This window comes from Oncorhynchus masou, unplaced genomic scaffold (assembly GCF_036934945.1).
Source record: "Oncorhynchus masou masou isolate Uvic2021 unplaced genomic scaffold, UVic_Omas_1.1 unplaced_scaffold_4770, whole genome shotgun sequence".
In the NCBI taxonomy this organism is placed as follows: domain Eukaryota; kingdom Metazoa; phylum Chordata; class Actinopteri; order Salmoniformes; family Salmonidae; genus Oncorhynchus; species Oncorhynchus masou.
Genome location: NW_027011166.1, coordinates 4,814 through 23,496, shown reverse-complemented (window position 1 = coordinate 23,496; position 18,683 = coordinate 4,814). Strand labels below are relative to the sequence as shown.

The window sequence follows — 18,683 nt, the reverse complement described above, 5'->3', positions numbered from 1 at the left end:
CCCTAGGAGCCAGTAGGATCTGAGGCTAATTGCTTCTGACAGCGCCTTTCACAGCAGAATAGCAGAAGCTGGTCAGTGCTTTGGCTGAGGGCTAGATCCCAGCCCTTGAAAAGACAGGCTCAAGGGAGCTCACAGTCACACACAGAGGATGGCTCACCACCAACTGCCAGACACTGACGAGCCCCACAGTAGCCCCATGGTATCCCCACAGTAGCTCCTCGGTAGCTCCACTGTAGCTTCACGGTAGCTCCGCAGTAGCCCCACGGTAGCCCCACAGTAGCTTCACTGTAGCCCCACGGTAGCTTTACTGTAGCCCCACGGTAGTCCCACGGTAGCCCCACGGTAGCTTCACTGTAGCCCCACGGTAGCTCCACGGTAGCTTCACCGTAGCTCCACGGTAGCCCAACGGTAGCCCCACGGTAGCTTCACTGTAGCCCCATGGTAGCTCCACGGTAGCTTCACCGTAGCTCCACGGTAGCCCAACGGTAGCCCCACGGTAGCTCCATGGTAGCTTCACTGTAGCCCCATGGTAGCCCAATGGTAGCCACACGGTAGCTCCACTGTTCAGGGAGATATCTGGTATAAAGAATGCATTGTAATGCAACATTCGTTGAGTGAGGTGACATGTTACTCACTTTCCATTGGCTCCCCATGGCGAAGGTACTTGGGAACTTTTAGCTGAGTTCTGGAATGGAAGAGGTTTGTGAGAACAGGACATTTGGCAGCACCACTATACAAACACTTTGCACAGCTTAGAAAAGCTATCACAGCAATACAAACAGCGTCTCTAGAATAATATGCAACATAATTAATTAAAACAGGCTTAAGCACTAATGTATGTAGATAATTGATACACATAGTTTGCACACTAACCACAAAAAAAGTATGTTTTTTAATTACCACCATGCAAAGCTAATGAGTACACACAACTTAACACAAATATACATTTAATTTAGACATTTTAATTAGCTGAACGTGTTCTACAGCTATCACTCTTTTTATTCATAGAAGTTAGAATTAGAGTTAGAATTTGGAGGTAGAATTAGAGTCGGAATTTGGAGTGAGAATTAGAGTAAGAATTAGAGTTAGAAGTTAGAATTAGAGTTAGTTACCTTGAAATACTCCATCAGGGAACGGGAATACTTTACTGCATGGTCCTTCTTTAGTTTGAACATTCTCAAGTACAGGAGGGATAAACAGCGATTGCTATGGAGATAAGAGCATAATAACGTTCCATTAAATGCAGGACCTACAGTAATACAGTATATCTGGTATTGGCAACATAACAGGCTGTGTATCAATTACAGACATTAAGCATCAAATAAATAACTAAGGAAAATGTGTTTTCTAACACATTAACTTGACATCCATGATGCATGAATATTTCATGTTGTTGTTATCAGATCTACCTCTCTAATTTCTTAGAAAATAAAAGCTAGGAAACAAGAGGCAATAGTCAGACACCAGATGCTTTGGCCATATGCACCACCCCATGACATGACACCAGCACTCTGGCATTAATAAGTCATTACCACACTGCACTTCCTCGTTTCTCCCAATCTAAACCACATCAGCATGTTTTTACACACATGCGCACGTGCACGTACACACACACACGCACACACACACACACACACACACACACTTTGCCTTCTAAAACAAATTACAAGTATACACTGATGGATCATGTCAACCAGTGTCAAATATTTGAATATAATCCCTAATGATGTCAGAACGGTTTACTAACACAGGAATTATGACCTGGGTGTCTCACTCCTACTCTCATCACTGTCTACACTGCTATGACTGAGAGCCTAACCATAACATTCTAACCATAACATTCTAATTCTAAGCATTCCATTCTAACCATAACATTCTAATTCTAACCATGACATTCTAACCCTGACATTCTACTCAGATTATACAATCAATATGACAAGCAGCATATCCCCTGTAGCAGTGTGGTTAGTATACTGTATATGTTGCTAGCCGCCAGGAAATCTTTCATTATCCCTAATAGCTTAATGAAATACAAGAATAATGATCCCCTTTAAGCTGATTAAGTGCTTTAGCAGTGTTTTAAAGCTCCCTTCAAGATACATCCGATTGTCGGGGAGGGATGGCTGAGTGGAGATTTAAATAGTGTTTGAGCGAAGCGGCGGATTTAGCATCTAACGGGTTTGGAAGCCAGCTGGATTTTCTTAAATCAACCCAAACGCCCACACAGTCTAGAGATCCTTGTCCGTCATCACACCCATCAGAGGAATGATGGGTTTCCTTCAACCACACAGAGGTTCACATCAGAAACTATATCAAGGGAAAACTCACCACAATACAGCTAATTTCTTCTCGGCTACTGTTGCTGAGTGACTTGTAAAGTTCTTTAACCTCATGGCATATCTTCAAAAGCAGAAAAGACAAAAACATAAATCAATTAATTAATTAATTTCAGTTCAAATGACACAAAAAGGAGGATGACTCAATGTCCATAAAGCCAGGGAAGCGTCCATAAAGCCAGGGAAGCATACATTAAGCCAGGGAGCATACATAAAGCCAGGGAAGCATACATAAAGCCAGGGGAGCATACATAAAGCCAGGGAGCATCCATAAAGCCAGGAAGCATACATAAAGCCAGGGGAGCATACATAAAGCCAGGGGAGCATCCATAAAGCCAGGGGAGCATCCATAAAGCCAGGGGAGCATACATAAAGCCAGGGGAGCATACATAAAGCCAGGGAGCATCCATAAAGCCAGGGAAGCATACATTAAGCCAGGGAGCATCCATAAAGCCAGGGAGCATACATAAAGCCAGGGAGCATACATAAAGCCAGGGAGCATACATAAAGCCAGGGAAGCATACATAAAGCCAGGGAGCATACATAAAGCCAGGGGAGCATCCATAAAGCCAGGGAAGCATACATAAAGCCAGGGAGCATACATAAAGCCAGGGAGCATACATAAAGCCAGGGGAGCATCCATAAAGCCAGGGAGCATACATAAAGCCAGGGAGCATACATAAAGCCAGGGAGCATCCATAAAGCCAGGGAGCATACATAAAGCCAGGGAGCATACATAAAGCCAGGGAGCATTCATAAAGCCAGGGAGCATACATAAAGCCAGGGGAGCATACATAAAGCCAGGGAGCATCCATAAAGCCAGGGGCATACATAAACCAGGGGAGCATACATAAAGCCAGGGAGCATCCATAAAGCCAGGGAGCATACATAAAGCCAGGGGAGCATACATAAAGCCAGGGAAGCATACATAAAGCCAGGAGCATACATAAAGCCAGGGGAGCATACATAAAGCCAGGGGAGCATACATAAAGCCAGGGAGCATACATAAAGCCAGGGGAGCATACATAAAGCCAGGGAGCATACATAAAGCCGGGAAGCATACATAAAGCCAGGGAGCATCCATAAAGCCGGGAAGCATACATAAAGCCAGGGGAGCATACATAAAGCAAGGAGAGCATACCATAAAGCCAGGGAGCATACATAAAGCCAGGGAGCATCCATAAAGCCAGGGGAGCATACATAAAGCAAGGAGAGCATCCATAAAGCCAGGGGAGCATACATAAAGCAAGGAGAGCATCCATAAAGCCAGGGAGCATACATAAAGCCAGGAAGCATACATAAAGCCAGGGAGCATACATAAAGCAAGGAGAGCATACATAAAGCCAGGGAGCATACATAAAGCCAGGGAGCATCCATAAAGCCAGGGGAGCATACATAAAGCCGGGGAGCATCCATAAACCAGGGAGCATCCATAAAGCCAGGGAGCATACATAAAACTGGCGGCCTTGTGTCATTTTTTGTGTCCAATCGTTTTTGAAGAAAATATTTCAATCACCGGTGCATGAACCCCTGGGTCACATGTAGGAGACACAAGGTCCATCTATTTTCATTTTCACTGCCATTAATAAAATTAGGTCCACTAATTGCCTTGACTAGTCGGGTAGACTGGAGCAGGGCTGGATATAATGATGCTCATTTTGCTGAGGAGCAGGTGGGGATTGCTGGCCTGAGTGGGGGGTGGGAGTGGGAGGGAGGGACACATTGGTGGAGACACAAACCTGATGAGTTCAACTGTCTCAGAGTACATAGTGTATGGAGACTTGGCCTCCAGTGGGTCCTGTTCCATGGCGTTGCCACATTCTATGAACGTACAGCCCCCCATCAGCCCCGTAGTTAACAGCTTTGCCATACTTCTCCATCTTTGTGAAGAAACGACGAGACACGAACCTGGATCCGCATTAGAGTCACAACACTACAAGGACACAAAATATTCTCCACACATGAGTTATTTTCCACTTCCTCCAGAGTTCTTGTGAAAATAGATATTAAGCTGATTTAATCAGTAGGAAAAATAACTATGCTACATTAATGTTTGGGAAACAGAACATTCTTTTGATCTTCTTCAATTTTCTCGATTACATTACTAAAAATACAAACACACAAAGACCCAAAACACAAAACCAAAGAGCCTATGACAAATAAGAAGCTCATGAGCACACAAGTGTAAAATAAAAATATATTTACACACCACTTCACTGAAAGCACCTCTCAAGCAGGTTCTATCCATTTCCAAGTAAGCCACTTTTACTACATACCGACGGGGCTGGTGAAAGATTCATTACAGCTCAACGATTACTGTCATGTAACAAGGGCAATCAATTCCCTTCATTTTGTATTCATGGATGACTTTACCTCGCAGATCAGATTTATGGCCAAGTGGATGTAACTTCCGATAAAGGACAATGTCTGGGAGATAATTGCTAGAATCCAATTATTAGGGCACTATGAGTGTGTTGGTAAATCACGCCCGCCGCATGGGCTCAAGGCCCTCTCTCTGAGGACATTGAAGAGGTGTGAAAGAGACAGATCCCACAGCCTCACTTCAAAAAGACTACAGATCTCCACAAGGGCTCTCCTCTGTACATCTAGCAACATTCTTCCAGATAGGCCCCGTGTCTGTATGTCTGTCTGTCTGTCTGTTATTAAGACCAGTGGTTGTCTGTCAGTTATTAAGACCAGTGTCTGTTTGTTATTAAGACCAGTGTCTGTCTCTTATTAAGACCAGTGTCTGTCTGTCTGTAATTAAGACCAGTGTCTGTCTGTCTGTTATTAAGGACCAGTGTCTGTCTGTCTGTAATTAAGACCAGTGTCTGTCTGTCTGTTATTAAGACCAGAGAATGTCTGTTTGTTATTAAGACCAGTGTCTGTCTGTCTGTTATTAAGACCAGTGTCTGTCTGTCTGTAATTAAGACCAGTGTCTGTCTGTCTGTTATTAAAGCCAGAGTCTGTCTGTTTGTTATTAAGACCAGTGTCTGTCTGTTTGTTATTAAGACCAGTGTCTGTCTGTTATTAAGACCAGTGTCTGTCTGTCTGTTATTAAGACCAGTGTCTGTCTGTCTGTTATTAAGACCAGTGTCTGTCTGTCTGTTATTAAGACCAGTGTCTGTCTGTTATTAAGACCAGTGTCTGTCTGACTGTTATTAAGACCAGAGTCTGTCTGTTATTAAGACCAGTGTCTGTCTGTCTGTTATTAAGACCAGAGTCTGTCTGTTATTAAGACCAGTGTCTGTCTGTCTGTTATTAAGACTCAGTGTCTGTCTGTCTGTTATTAAGACCAGTGTCTGTCTGTTATTAAGACCAGTGTCTGTCTGTCTGTTATTAAGACCAGTGTCTGTCTGTTAATGTCTGTCTGTAATTAAGACCAGTGTCTGTCTGTCTGTTATTAAGACCAGTGTCTGTCTGTCTGTTATTAAGACCAGAGTATGTCTGTTTGTTATTAAGACCAGTGTCTGTCTGTCTGTTATTAAGACCAGTGTCTGTCTGTCTGTTATTAAGACCAGTGTCTGTCTGTTATTAAGACCAGTGTCTGTCTGTCTGCTATTAAGACCAGTGTCTGTCTGTTTGTTATTAAGACCAGTGTCTGTCTGTCTGTTAATAAGACCAGTGTCTGTCTGTCTGTTATTAAGACCAGAGTCTGTCTGTTCGTTATTAAGACCAGTGTCTGTCTGTTTGTTATTAAGACCAGTGTCTGTCTGTTTGTTATTAAGACCAGTGTATGTCTGTCTGTTATTAAGACCAGTGTCTGTCTGTTTGTTATTAAGACCAGTGTCTGTCTGTTTGTTATTAAGACCAGTGTCTGTCTGTCTGTTATTAAGACCAGTGTCTGTCTGTCTGTTATTAAGACCAGAGTCTGTCTGTCTGTTATTAAGACCAGTGTCTGTCTGTCTGTTATTAAGACCAGTGTCTGTTTGTTATTAAGACCAGTGTCTGTTTGTTTGTTATTAAGACCAGTGTCTGTCTGTTATTAAGACCAGTGTCTGTCTGTCTGTTATTAAGACCAGTGTCTGTTTGTTGTTAAGACCAGTGTCTGTCTGTCTGTTATTAAGACCAGTGTCTGTCTGTCTGTTAATAAGACCAGTGTCTATCTGTCTGTTATTAAGACCAGTGTCTGTCTGTCTGTTATTAAGACCAGTGTCTGTCTGTCTGTTATTAAGACCAGTGTCTGTCTGTCTGTTAATAAGACCAGTGTCTGTCTGTTTGTTATTAAGACCAGAGTCTGTCTGTCTGTTATTAAGACAAGTGTCTGTTATTAAGACCACTGTCTGTCTGTTTGTTATTAAGACCAGTGTCTGTCTGTCTGTTATTAAGACCAGTGTCTGTTTGTCTGTTATTAAGACCAGTGTCTGTCTGTCTGTTATTAAGACCAGTGTCTGTCAGTCTGTTGTTAAGACCACTGTCTGTCTGTTTGTTATTAAGACCAGTGTCTGTCTGTTATTATTCTCGTGTAAGTCGCTCTGGATAAGAGCGTCTGCTAAATGACTTCAAATGTAAATGTAAAATGTAAATGTAAATGTTATTAAGACCAGTGTCTGTTTGTCTGTTGTTAAAACCTTTTGGTGTTTGGGGGCAGTATTTTCATTTTTTTTTGTAAACCTGTCACGAGTCCGACCCGAGGGTGGTTCGGGAAAACGTAACGACAGAGCACCCTGGGTGCATTGGTGTAGTACAAGGCCAGCATTGAACTCTGTCTCTGCATTTTGACTCCACACCCACGACACCCGGAGCATTACAAAACCGTTCCCGTTTTAAACTGGATATTTTGCCAGGAAAAGATGCTAGAATATGCATATAATTTGGATTATAGCTTTGGATAGAAAACACTCTCACATTTCCAAAACTGTAAAGATATTGTCTGTGAGTATAACAGAACTGATGTTGCAGGCGAAAGCCTGAGAATAAATCCAATCCGGAAATGCCCCAGGTTTTGAAAGCGCTGCGTTCCAATGACTCCCTGTATGGCTGTGAATGTACCATCAACGAGCTTACGCTTTCTACGTATTCCCCAAGGTGTCTACAGCATTGTGACATAGTTTTACGCATTTCTGTTGAAGAATAGCCGTAACGAGCCACATTGCGTAAGTGGTCACATGGTGGCTCCGAGAGAGATTCTCGTGTAAATTGCAGAGGTAGCCATTACTCCAATCGGTCCTAGAGAAAAGGAATTGTCCCGATGGATATATTATCGAATAGATATTAGAAAAACACCTTGAGGGTGGATTCTAAACAACGTTTGCCATGTTTCTGTCAATATTATGGAGCTAATTTGGAATAGTTTTAAGCGTTGTGGTGACCGCAATTTCAAGGCGATTTCTCAATAAGCGTGAAGAACAAACAGAGCTATTTCACCTGCAAAAATAATCTTTTGGGAAAACATGAACTTTGGCTGTCTACCTGGGAGTCTCGTGAGTGAAAACATCAAAGTTCATCAAAGGTAAACTATTTAATTTGATTGCTTTTCTGATTTCCGTGACAAGTTTGCCTGCTGCTAGCAAGGCATAATGCTATGCTAGGCTATGATAAACTTACACAAATGCTTGTCTAGCGTTGGCTGAAAAGCATATTTTGAAAATCTGAGATGACAGGGTGATTAACAAAAGGCTCAGCTGTGTTCCAATATATTTCACTTGTGATTTTCATGAATAGGAATATTTTCTAGGAAGATTTATGTCCGTTGCTTTATGCTAATTAGTGTCAGAAGATGATAACGGTCCCGTTCATGGGCTGGGCGTCACTACAGGTTAAGACCAGTGTCAGTCTGTCTGTATATTAATACAGTGTCAGTCTGTCTATTATTAAGACCAGTGTCTGGCTGAGACAATGTCAAAAAAATATTCTCTACCAAAGTAAATGCTGTATTAAATGGTTTAAATACATTTTGCGGTGACTAATAAAACAACAGCTTACCAGTGCATCTGCTTTGTGCTTCAGTTTCTTGGCTTCCTGCATGTAGTAGTCTGCAGTGTGAACTCTGTGGAGAACACATGCATTGAGAATATGTCAGTCATGTCAGTGATGTTGGAAATATAAATCTGTTTACAGTTGTGTGACTGCCTGGATTGCTTAAGGATAATGTTGTCCTCCAAATGCTGAATATGTTTCATTTTTGAATGATCAATATAGAAGACTCGACTTTGTAATCACATCCCACACACCACGTCAACTTCCCTGGGTTCTGTTCTGTTCCATTTTAATCATGTTTGAGACTTAAATTAGTACATACATGTCATTCAATCTGTCAGTACATCATGTCATTCAATCCGTCAGTACATCATGTCAATCTGTCCAGTACATCAAGTCATTCAATCTGTCAGTACATCAAGTCATTCAATCTGTCAGTATATCACTGTGTCGTTCAATCTGTCAGTACATCATGTCATTCAATCTGTCAGAACATCAAGTCATTAAATCTGTCAGTATATCATGTCATTCAATCTGTCAGTACATCATGTCGTTCAATCGTCAGTACATCATGTCATTCAATCTGTCAGTACATCATGTCATTCAATCTGTCAGTACATCAAGTCACACCTGTCAGTATATCATGTCATTCAATCTGTCAGTACATCATGTCATTCAATCTGTCAGTACATCATGTCATTAAATCTGTCATACATCATGTCATTCAATCTGTCAGTACATCATGTCATTCAATCTGTCAGTAGTACATCAAGTCATTCAGTCTGTCAGTACATCATGTCATTCAAATCTGTCAGTATATCATGTCATTCAAATCTGTCAGTACATCATGTCATTCAAATCTGTCAGTACATCAAGTCATTCAATCTGTCAGCATATCATGTCAGAGACAAAAAACACAATATGTGTTTTTGGAGTGTTTGGAGAATTTAGTTAGTCATAAGTACTTGTTATTGAACGTTAGCTTCGGTCTTCTTGGCTCCATGTGGTCCATGGACAGAGATGAGGGGTTGGACCAAAGGTCGGAATCAGACTGACCGTTACCATGGAAACTGCCAGATGGTTTGCTGTGGGTATCTTCCTCCTGTGAGATGGAGGGGTCAATTAAAATGCTAATTAGCATCCAGCAGTAAGTCTAATCATACTGTAAGGATTCATCTTGGTGATTTGGACTGCCGTTACATGTGTGGCCATGGTGTATTTTTTTCTGTCCTGGCTTTAAACATATTCAGCCATTTCCCTCTCTTCAAGGCTGTTTATAACTCCTTTCAAAGGGTAATTAGATTAGATTTGCAAAAACACAGGAAATAGTGGTAGAAGCCTGGAGCAGAGAAATAATCTGCAGCAACAGCACCGTCTTCCAACTTCTCTGCACAATGAATTGTAGAAGACACGTTCTCGTAGCAAACGGAGTGGACGCAAAAGTATCACACTTTAAACATTTTACATTTAAAAAATGTTGCTCGGTAATTGATTATGATAGCAGTACAAAAGTAATAAATACCATTTTACTGTATAATAACGCCGAAGAACAACAGCTTTCCCCTACTCACACTGCTTGTCTTGGAATGTGAGAAGAATTTGCTCTCTCCTTTGCTGTGGTGCTTGTGTGAGGAAGAGGAGGATGAGGAGGAGGAGAAGGGGGGCAGAGAGCAGCTGAGGGCGGGTAGTAATAAGGGCGCCGCTAGCGCCGCCTCCTGGCTGAAGGAAGAACACTCGCTGGTCCTGCGCTGGCGGGAGGGAGGCTCGTCAGAGAGAGGCGACAGCAGGGGAGGCAGCAGCTCTCTCTTCCTGGGCTGTTTCCTCAGAGAGCTGGGATTAGACAAACACAGAAACACTTATGAATGCTTATGTATTGCTTATGAAGTGTTATGACCCCCCCCCAATAATGTGAGTTGCAAACCAATCTCAACTGCTATGTCATCAAAGTGGTGGATGGATGAAAAAAATGAGAAATGACTTGACTGTCTGAGGTATTTGTAAAATTGAGAAGTACAGGCATTATGTGCAGGCCTGAAAGAAAGCAGCTGTCCTTAGAACATTATGTTTGTCAGAATGAATGATTATTTCTGCTTTTATTATAAGACTAATTCAATGCAGCACTATACAGGTAAGGCATAAAGTACAGATACTTCTCAGTGTCTGTTGGGTTTCATAAAAGAGCATATCCAACTGAAGATCAACCAATGGAACCAAGATTTAAAAAGAACTGACGTTGGCATAAGATGGAGTGAAAGTTTGAGCATAACTAACAAAATTGTACGCTTAATCCAGTTTAAACTAATATATATAGAATGTATTACACAAAATGCACAGATTTAACAGTACAATGGCAGAGTCATGTGTCAAGTGTACAACTAATAATGATTCAATAATCCATGCTTTCTAGGAATGCTATAAAGTTCAGAAGTTGTGGGCGGAGCTAGAAAGTTACAATATAAACATACTTTTAATCTGCCTGTGTGCATATTTCAAGACATGACTTATGGGGGTGTAGTGAGATACCAATGGGCTGTAAAATTATTTTCTCATCACTCATCAAAAACGTATACTAAAAATTAGGAAGTCAATCAATCCGCCATCCTTAATACAATGAAAAAAATCAAATGATTTGTTATTGAAATTGCATGGGCGACTGAGAAAAACAAACTGGTTCAATTTGAGGTCATGTGACAAACATTAATGCAGGCACTAGGGATGGGATTGTGACAGGCGGGTCTGGACAGATGAGACATGGCCATTGTTTGTATGTGTCCGTAAGTTGTCGGTACGTATGTATATGTTGGTTTTGTTCTTTGGAATGTAAAAAAGAACAAAAAGGAGTATATCAATGATATTTAATATAATTTAAACATATCCTTTTGGCTTTGTTTAAAACCATAAAACCATTTACATTTTGACACATTATTTTTCAGTGCCTGACCCTCTAAGGAGGCAGCCAAGAAATAGGACTAGAAATAACCCTGTAGTGCACTGAGGGGTCAGAATATTGATTGATCAGGCAGTGGAACGGCAGTTTGTTGAGACAGAAAGCACTTAGATTCACAGTCCTTCTAATATCCACTCCTGCTCCAGAAACCTGGCCCCTCAGAGGGGAACCCAGCAGACTGCAGTCTGGATCCATGTGTGTGTGTGTGTGTGTGTGTGTGTGTGTGTGTGTGTGTGTGTGTGTGTGTGTGTGTGTCTACGTGGGGATTCTATTAACAATAACATTTCCTCAATTTCTCCATGTTAACAGTTAAGATACAGGTAAGGAAGTTGCCGTTATATAGTTTCCTCAAAGTCATTATTGAGTTTAAAAACCAGCAAGAATGTAAAGCAGCAGCGAGAAACCTCGCCTCCCTCCTGCAGCTACTATATTTTTCACATTGTTTGCAACAACAGATTATTTTCGCCCCCTTTCCCTAAACTCGTGGGGATTTTATATATGAGAAAAAAATGCTTAGCTGGCGCAAGAGCGCCTGAAGCAGCAACGGGGGAAACACAGTCAGAAACCTCATTAGGATTATGTTGCTCAGGTTATTTGTCAACAGCAGCATATTTTGTCTTGTTTCATAGGCCGGAAAATGAGCAGAACCCTGGTCGGTTTAACGGAATTAATACAAAGCATCTTTACACTCCAATCTGATTAAAAGGCTTTGAGGTTGTCTAAATTCAACTGATTTAAAGGCTTCAGCCCAGACCAAAGGGTTCAATATTTCTGCACTAGATACCCGTAGCAGCTCATATATCACAGTGCTGGGTAATCATATTAAATATATGTTGTGATTAGTGGTCAAGCTCAGCTAGCGGACACTCCATCCTCCGGACTCACTACACTCGACCCCCGACCCTTGTCACCAGCGTCCCTTTGATGAGCAGTAGGTCTCCGCAGCGCTAATTAAATATCTAAAATTAGCTTTAGCGCCCTTGTCGGTGTCATGTTACCTTAACGCTGTAGGACACAGGACACAGCACAGAGCTACCAGCAGCTAAGGGTATACCATACTAGAAACATCACTGCTCCTGTAGCTCCGAGCATCCTCTCTGAGGAGGATCTACACTGGTTGGACGTAGCCATTCACAACACATACAGCACTACCACCCATAAGAGAAAAACAACAGCCTATATGTACACTGTGGACATCCATAATGAATGTGTATATCCCTGTAACCATTTACTGTAGATAACAGGTATGCTCTACACATTCCTTTTCTCATCCAGTAACCATAGTGATGAGTAAGTACTGCACAGTGAGCGGTTCGGCGACACTTACTCTTTTGTGCTAATGTTCTTGTGGTTGTGAATGGGTGAGATGCACGGGGAAGAAGCATGGAGTCTTTCTCCAACCGTAACTTCTTGCTCCCGCCGACAGCGTTACAATGGTCCGACTAAAGAACACACACACAAACAGCACAGTCAGCATTGAACATACTATCAGCACTTTCTCACTGCTCATCCATGGACACACTCCAACCACTGTCCCACAAACCAATAACAGTTAGTACCTAGAGAGAAAAAGAGTGAGAAAGGTTCTGCACTTGCCTTGTGTTTCCTCTTGGCCTTGCTTGGGGTTTCTCAACAGGGGTAGACTGTTGACTGGCGGGGGACTGGCGTCTGTGCTTGGTGCTGGGTTCCCAGTGTTCCTGGGGCTCAACCTTCACAGGAGGGGCTCAGGGGGTCCTGTCCTGGGATTCTAGACAGGAAGCTCAGCTCGATCTTCACCCACAGTGACTTGATGTCCTCAAAGTCCCTGAGAGGGGACAACAGTTCGTTCTGGACGATGGGGACAGGGGTCAAGAGGGGTCTTCCAGTAAGCCCCCAACCACACCAGGGTCTGGGATAGAGATGGAAGTGCTGCAGGTGCTGGTAAGGCTACTGACACTCAGGAGATTGGCTGCTTTGAGAGTCTGCAGGCTGCTGGGACCTGGGCAGGGAGGGTTAGGGACCTTGATCAGATCCTCTGGTTCAGAGTGGCACTCAGACGACGAAGACTCCGTCTCGATGAACTCCTTGGACTTGGGGAGGATCCTGGTGGGCCCCCTGTGCTTCTTCTTGTCCAAGACTGGGGCTGGGGGAGGATGAGCTGGAGTAGTAGTAGTGGTAGTGGTGGTGCGAGGTTCCTTCCTAGGGGCAGCTTTCCCACTGGTGCCCTTGGTCCTGGACTTGGGCGGCTCCAGAAGAGGCGGAGGCTCCTTCTCCTTAGGGGTAGTGCTGATGGAGGGGTTGATGGGCTTGGACCAGGAGCTGTGTTCTTCCAGGCTGGATGAGCGCTCCACTTTCTTTGGCTGCTTCTTTCCAATGCTGCGTCTGGCTGGGGCCGGCTCCACCACCACCGCTGCTGGGGACTTTGAACTCTTGCCCTCTGAGACCTTTGGTCCAGTCTTGGGCTTGGCCTTCTCTCGGATGGGGCTGAGGAGGGCCCGTTCCTTGGCGTCGGTCTGGGCCAGCAGGACGGTGGGCCCAGGCTTGCTCTTTCCTGGGGCCAGGTCCTGGCTCCCAGGTGCCTGCTGGCTGTGGTCAGGCTGGGAGCTGCAGAGCCCATGGCTCTCTCTCTCTGACTGGGTACTGATAAGTGCTTTATTGTGTGGGGTCACTTTGTTCAGCCACTTATCCAGCTGCCATTTGTTTGTTGATGGAAGTTCAGGCTGTGTGAGAACAAAAGAAGTATCAAGGACAAAGAATATACAGTTAGATAGATCCACGTTTAGTTTGATAGTAGACTACATAGCTTCATAAAACACTGTGTTGACTCATGAAAGTAAAATGTGATAATTCAATTGTCTCTTCAGAGCTATGTGCTATCAAACCAACGAGCCAATGTCCTGATGAAGAGACCATTAAAATGAACTCTCAGAAACTCATGAATGACTGAGTAGTGCTCCAAATTGTCCTTGTGCTAGTCTCCGACCATGCCATCTCACATCGTTTGTTTTGTACCATTATGCCCGACGACAAGTAGAAGTGTTTCATTTGAAATCATAAAATACTGTCCTGAATGATTGAAATGGCAAATCATTTCGAAAGGAAATGTTGTGGAAATTAATTGACTAAGGAATTAAAACCACTGAGTATAAAACAGGGGAAAACACATACTTTCCCTTTCACTCTTCCTCTCTCTGAAAGGCCCAGCCTTTAAATCCCATCTAACATGGCTTCCGAAAACTCCCTGTGTTTTCAGTAAAACATCAATGGAGTGCACTTAGAGAGGAAATGAGACATCCTTAAAGACGGGACAGGCCTGTTTCCTGGCCCACCTGTCTGTTCCAATTGGCTCTTCCTTGGTGGACAGAAAGTCATATGACCTGTAGAGGGCGCCCAGATGCACTGTGGTAAATATTTACCCGGGTCTAACACTCAGTGCTCCTCTGTGGAATACTACTCTGCCTGGCCCTTGATCTGCTTAAACTGCCATGCAAGCAGTCGAAGTCACTTTACCCATCAACTGCAACAACCGGGAAAGAGGAAAGTTGCTACTAAGTCGGCTAGTTTAATCCTATCAAAATAATAGTGATATTAGAGTAGATGGGGGTTTTCATCCCTGGATCAAAATGTTGTACTAGTGGTATTAGTGTAATACAGTGTGTTTCTGTAGCCTAAAATAATAGGATAAATGTTTTTCCCTATGGTATAACACAGGTTGAGTATTGGTTGATGGCACAGTGAAAAGAAGAATCTGACTATCGGTTGGTTGGTACAATACAGTAAGGAGCGATGTGTTATACCTCTGGGGTGGCGGTCCGGGGAGGCCCCGTTACACTCGCTGTCACTGGAGCTGCTCTCACTGTCTGAATCCACTGGGCTGCTCTCTGATTCACTGGAGCTGGCCGAGGCGCCACTAGAGTGGCCCGGGTCACTGGTCCGGACGTGGCCACAGGGATGCTGGGTAGAGAGATTTAGAGAAAGAACGAGAGAAGAAAGAGAAAGAGAGATAGAGAGAGAGAGAACATGTAGAGAAGGACATGAGAGAGAAAAAGTGTATATATGTTTGTATAGATAAACATTTACTGTGTGATAGACAAAGCTTTACTGTAGCCTCATATTTCAGCAGCACTACCTAGCCCTCTGTAGCCCCGGACTGATCTCATTCCACTGAGCGTGTGTGACTACGCTGATGCGCTGTGACGCAGATTTCTTTTTGTGTCATCATTTTGCTAAGAGCAGCCTTGTGCTCTGCTTCATGTTTGACGCCAGCCACACGCCCGGCCTTGTGCTCTCTCTGCCCAGCACTAGCGCCGTGGTGCTGGCTCGCTCAGCAGTGACAGAGTTGGTCGCGATGAGTCCGCCTGTCGTGGACATGACTCCAGATCCACACAGCCTAAAGACAGCTGGAGACAGCCCATCAATCACAGCATCTCTCTCTCTCTTTCTCTCTCTCTCAACAAAGCAAACTGTTATTAAGAGAATAATGCATCTGACATCTGATTAGCAATTTCATCAAATACATCATATACAGTGACAAGAAAAAGTATGTGAACCCTTTGAATTACCTGGATTTCTGCATAAATTGGTCATAAAATTCGACCTGATCTTCATCTAAGTCACAACAATAGACAAACATAGTCTGCCTAAACTAACACACACAATTATACGCTGTCATGTTTTCATTGAACACACCATGTAAACATTCACAGTGCAGGGTGGGAAAAGTATGTAAACCCTTGGATTTAATAATTGGTTGACCCTCCTTTAGCATTAACCTCAACCAAATGTTTTCTGTAGTTGTGTATCAGACCTACTGTGATCCAGGAGGAATTTTGGACATTCCTCTTTACAAAACTGTTTCAGTTCAGCAATATTCTTGGGATGTCTGGTGTGAACCGCTCTTGAGGTCATGTCACAGCATCTCAATCGGGTTAAGGTCAGGACTCTGACTGGCCCACTCCAGAAGGCGTATTTTCTTCTGTTGAAGCCATTCTGTTGTTGATTTACTTCTGTGTTTTGGGTCGTTGTCCTGTTGCATCACCCAACTTCCGTTGAGCTTCAATTGACGGACAGATAGCCTAACATTCTCCTGCAAAATGTCTTGATAAACTTGGGAATTCATTTTCCGTCAATGATAGCAAGCTGTCCAGCCTGAGGCAGCAAAGCAGCCCCAAACCATGATGCTCCCTCAACCATATTTTACAGTTGGGATGAGGTTCAGATGTTGGTGTGCTGTGCCTTTTTTCTCCATACATAGTGTTGTGTGTTCCTTCCAAACAACTCAACTTTAGTTTCATTTATCCACAAGTGTATTTTGGAACATATCCTGGAACATCCAGGTGCTCTTTTGCGAACTTCAGAAGTGCAGCAATGTTTTTTTTGGACAGCAGTGTCTTCTTCCATGGTGTCCTCCAATGATCACCATTCTTGTTTACTGTTTCACATATCGTAGCCTTGTCAGCAGAGATGTTACCATGTTCCAGAGATTTCTGTAAGTCTATAGCTGACACTAGGATTCTTCTTAACCTCATTGGGCATTCTGCACTGTGCTCTTGCAGTCATCTTTGCAGGGATCCACTCTTAGGGGAGAGTAGCAACAGTGCTGAACTTTCTCCATTTATAGACAATTTGTCTTACCGTGGACTGATGAACATTACAGCTTTTAGAGATACTTTGGAACCATTTCCAGCTTTATGCAAGTCAACAATTCTTAGTCTTAGGTCTTCTTAGATCTCTTTGTTCTAGGCATGGTTCACATCAGGCAATGCTTCATGTGAATAGCAAACTCAGATGTTGTCAGTGTTGTTTATATTGCAGGGCAGCTCTAACCAACATCTCCAACCTCATCTCATTGATTGGACTCCAGGTTAGCTGAGTCCTGACTCCAATGAGCTTTAGGGCAAGTCATTAGCCTTGGGGTTCAGATACGTTTTCCAACCTACACTGTGAATGTTTCAATGATGTATTCAATATAGACAAGAAAAATACAATCATTGGTGTGTTGTTTGTTTCAGGACACTGTGTTTGTCTATTGTTGTGACTTAGAGGAAGATCAGATCAAATTTTTTGACACATTTATGTCAAAATCCAAGTAATTCCAAAGGGTTCACATACTTTGTCTTGCAACTGTAACTGCAGAACAAAGGAAATTGACATCATGCTTTATAATAAGCAATTTATTCTCCCTATTGAAAGTGTCAACACTAGACTAGCTGAAGAAGATGTTGCAGGGGTGTATGGTACTGTGGGTCTGCTGGAGAAGGTAACAGCTCTAGCGGTTGATGATAAATGCCTTCAGGAGGCCGTTTGCTTTCTCACCACCTACGTACTTAATATTCCACACTCTTTCAACTCTCTGTCATGCTACTGGTTCATCTGTTGGATCCGCTTTCTAACACAATAAAACCCACACAACTGAACGCAGGAGGATGGAGGCCCGTTAATTGTGGAGGACGGGCTCGTGCTAATGGCAGAAGTGGAATTGGTGGAATGGTATAAAATACAACAAACACATGGTTTCCATGTGTTTGATGCCATCTCTGCTGGCCTCCTCCAGGCATTGTTGGATCCGTCCTCCTCAGCAGCCTCCACTGCTACTGAAGCCATCTAAAGACGCCCACCCACTATAGTCTAAAGACCGGTTATAGAGGACCTGAGACACACTGGACAGGACAGTGGAAATTAAACATGATGTGTAATGATGGGGGTCTTTTTTGTCAACTCCCATTGATGATTGTGTTTTTCTGTGACAGGGTGATGGGGCACATGGCAGCTTGGAGATCAAATCTGGGACACAGCTGTGGCACTAGGTTATGGGATATAGCTATGGCACTAGGTTATGGGACAATGCTGTGGCACTAGGTTATGGGACATAGCTGTGGCACTAGGTTATGGGACATAGCTGTGGCACTAGGTTATGGGACATAGCTGTGGCACTAGGTTATGGGACAGCTGTGGCACTAGGTTATGGGACATAGCTGTGGCACTAGGTTATGGGACATAGCTGTGGCACTAGGTTATGGGACATAGCTGTGGCACTAGGTTATGGGACATAGCTGTGGCACTAGGCTATGGGACATAGCTGTGGCACTAGGTTATGGGACACAGCTGTGGCACTAGGCTCTGGGACATAGCGGTGGCACTAGGTTATGGGACATAGCTGTGGCACTAGGCTCTTGGACATAGCCACAGCACTAGGCTCTGGGACATAGCTGTGGCACTAGGCTCTGCAGTGAAACACAGCCATGTGTCAAATAACTACACTGTGCCATGGACCAATAGCTATTTACTAATGTCCAGCTTGTCTGAGCCATGTCAAGTCCTTAAAGAAGTAGCTAACTCTCCTGCCCCCAGGGCTTGCCTTGTGGCCGTTTGGTTCCAAAGCAGAATTCTGAGGCTCACAGCCAGTTCAGGTTAATAATTAAAGATAAAGGAAGTGGACAAGGCCCTGTGGGTAATATAGTGTGGCATGGTGTTCCTATGCCCTGCCCTAGCAGTGCCCGCCA

At 43.5% G+C, this 18,683-nt stretch overlaps 1 pseudogene; it reads right to left on the bottom strand.

Moving 5' to 3' along the window:
• Positions 1-631: 631 nt before the first annotated feature.
• Positions 632-15,552, bottom strand: LOC135535318 (AF4/FMR2 family member 2-like; annotated as a pseudogene).
• Between the last annotated feature and the right edge of the window lie 3,131 nt (positions 15,553-18,683).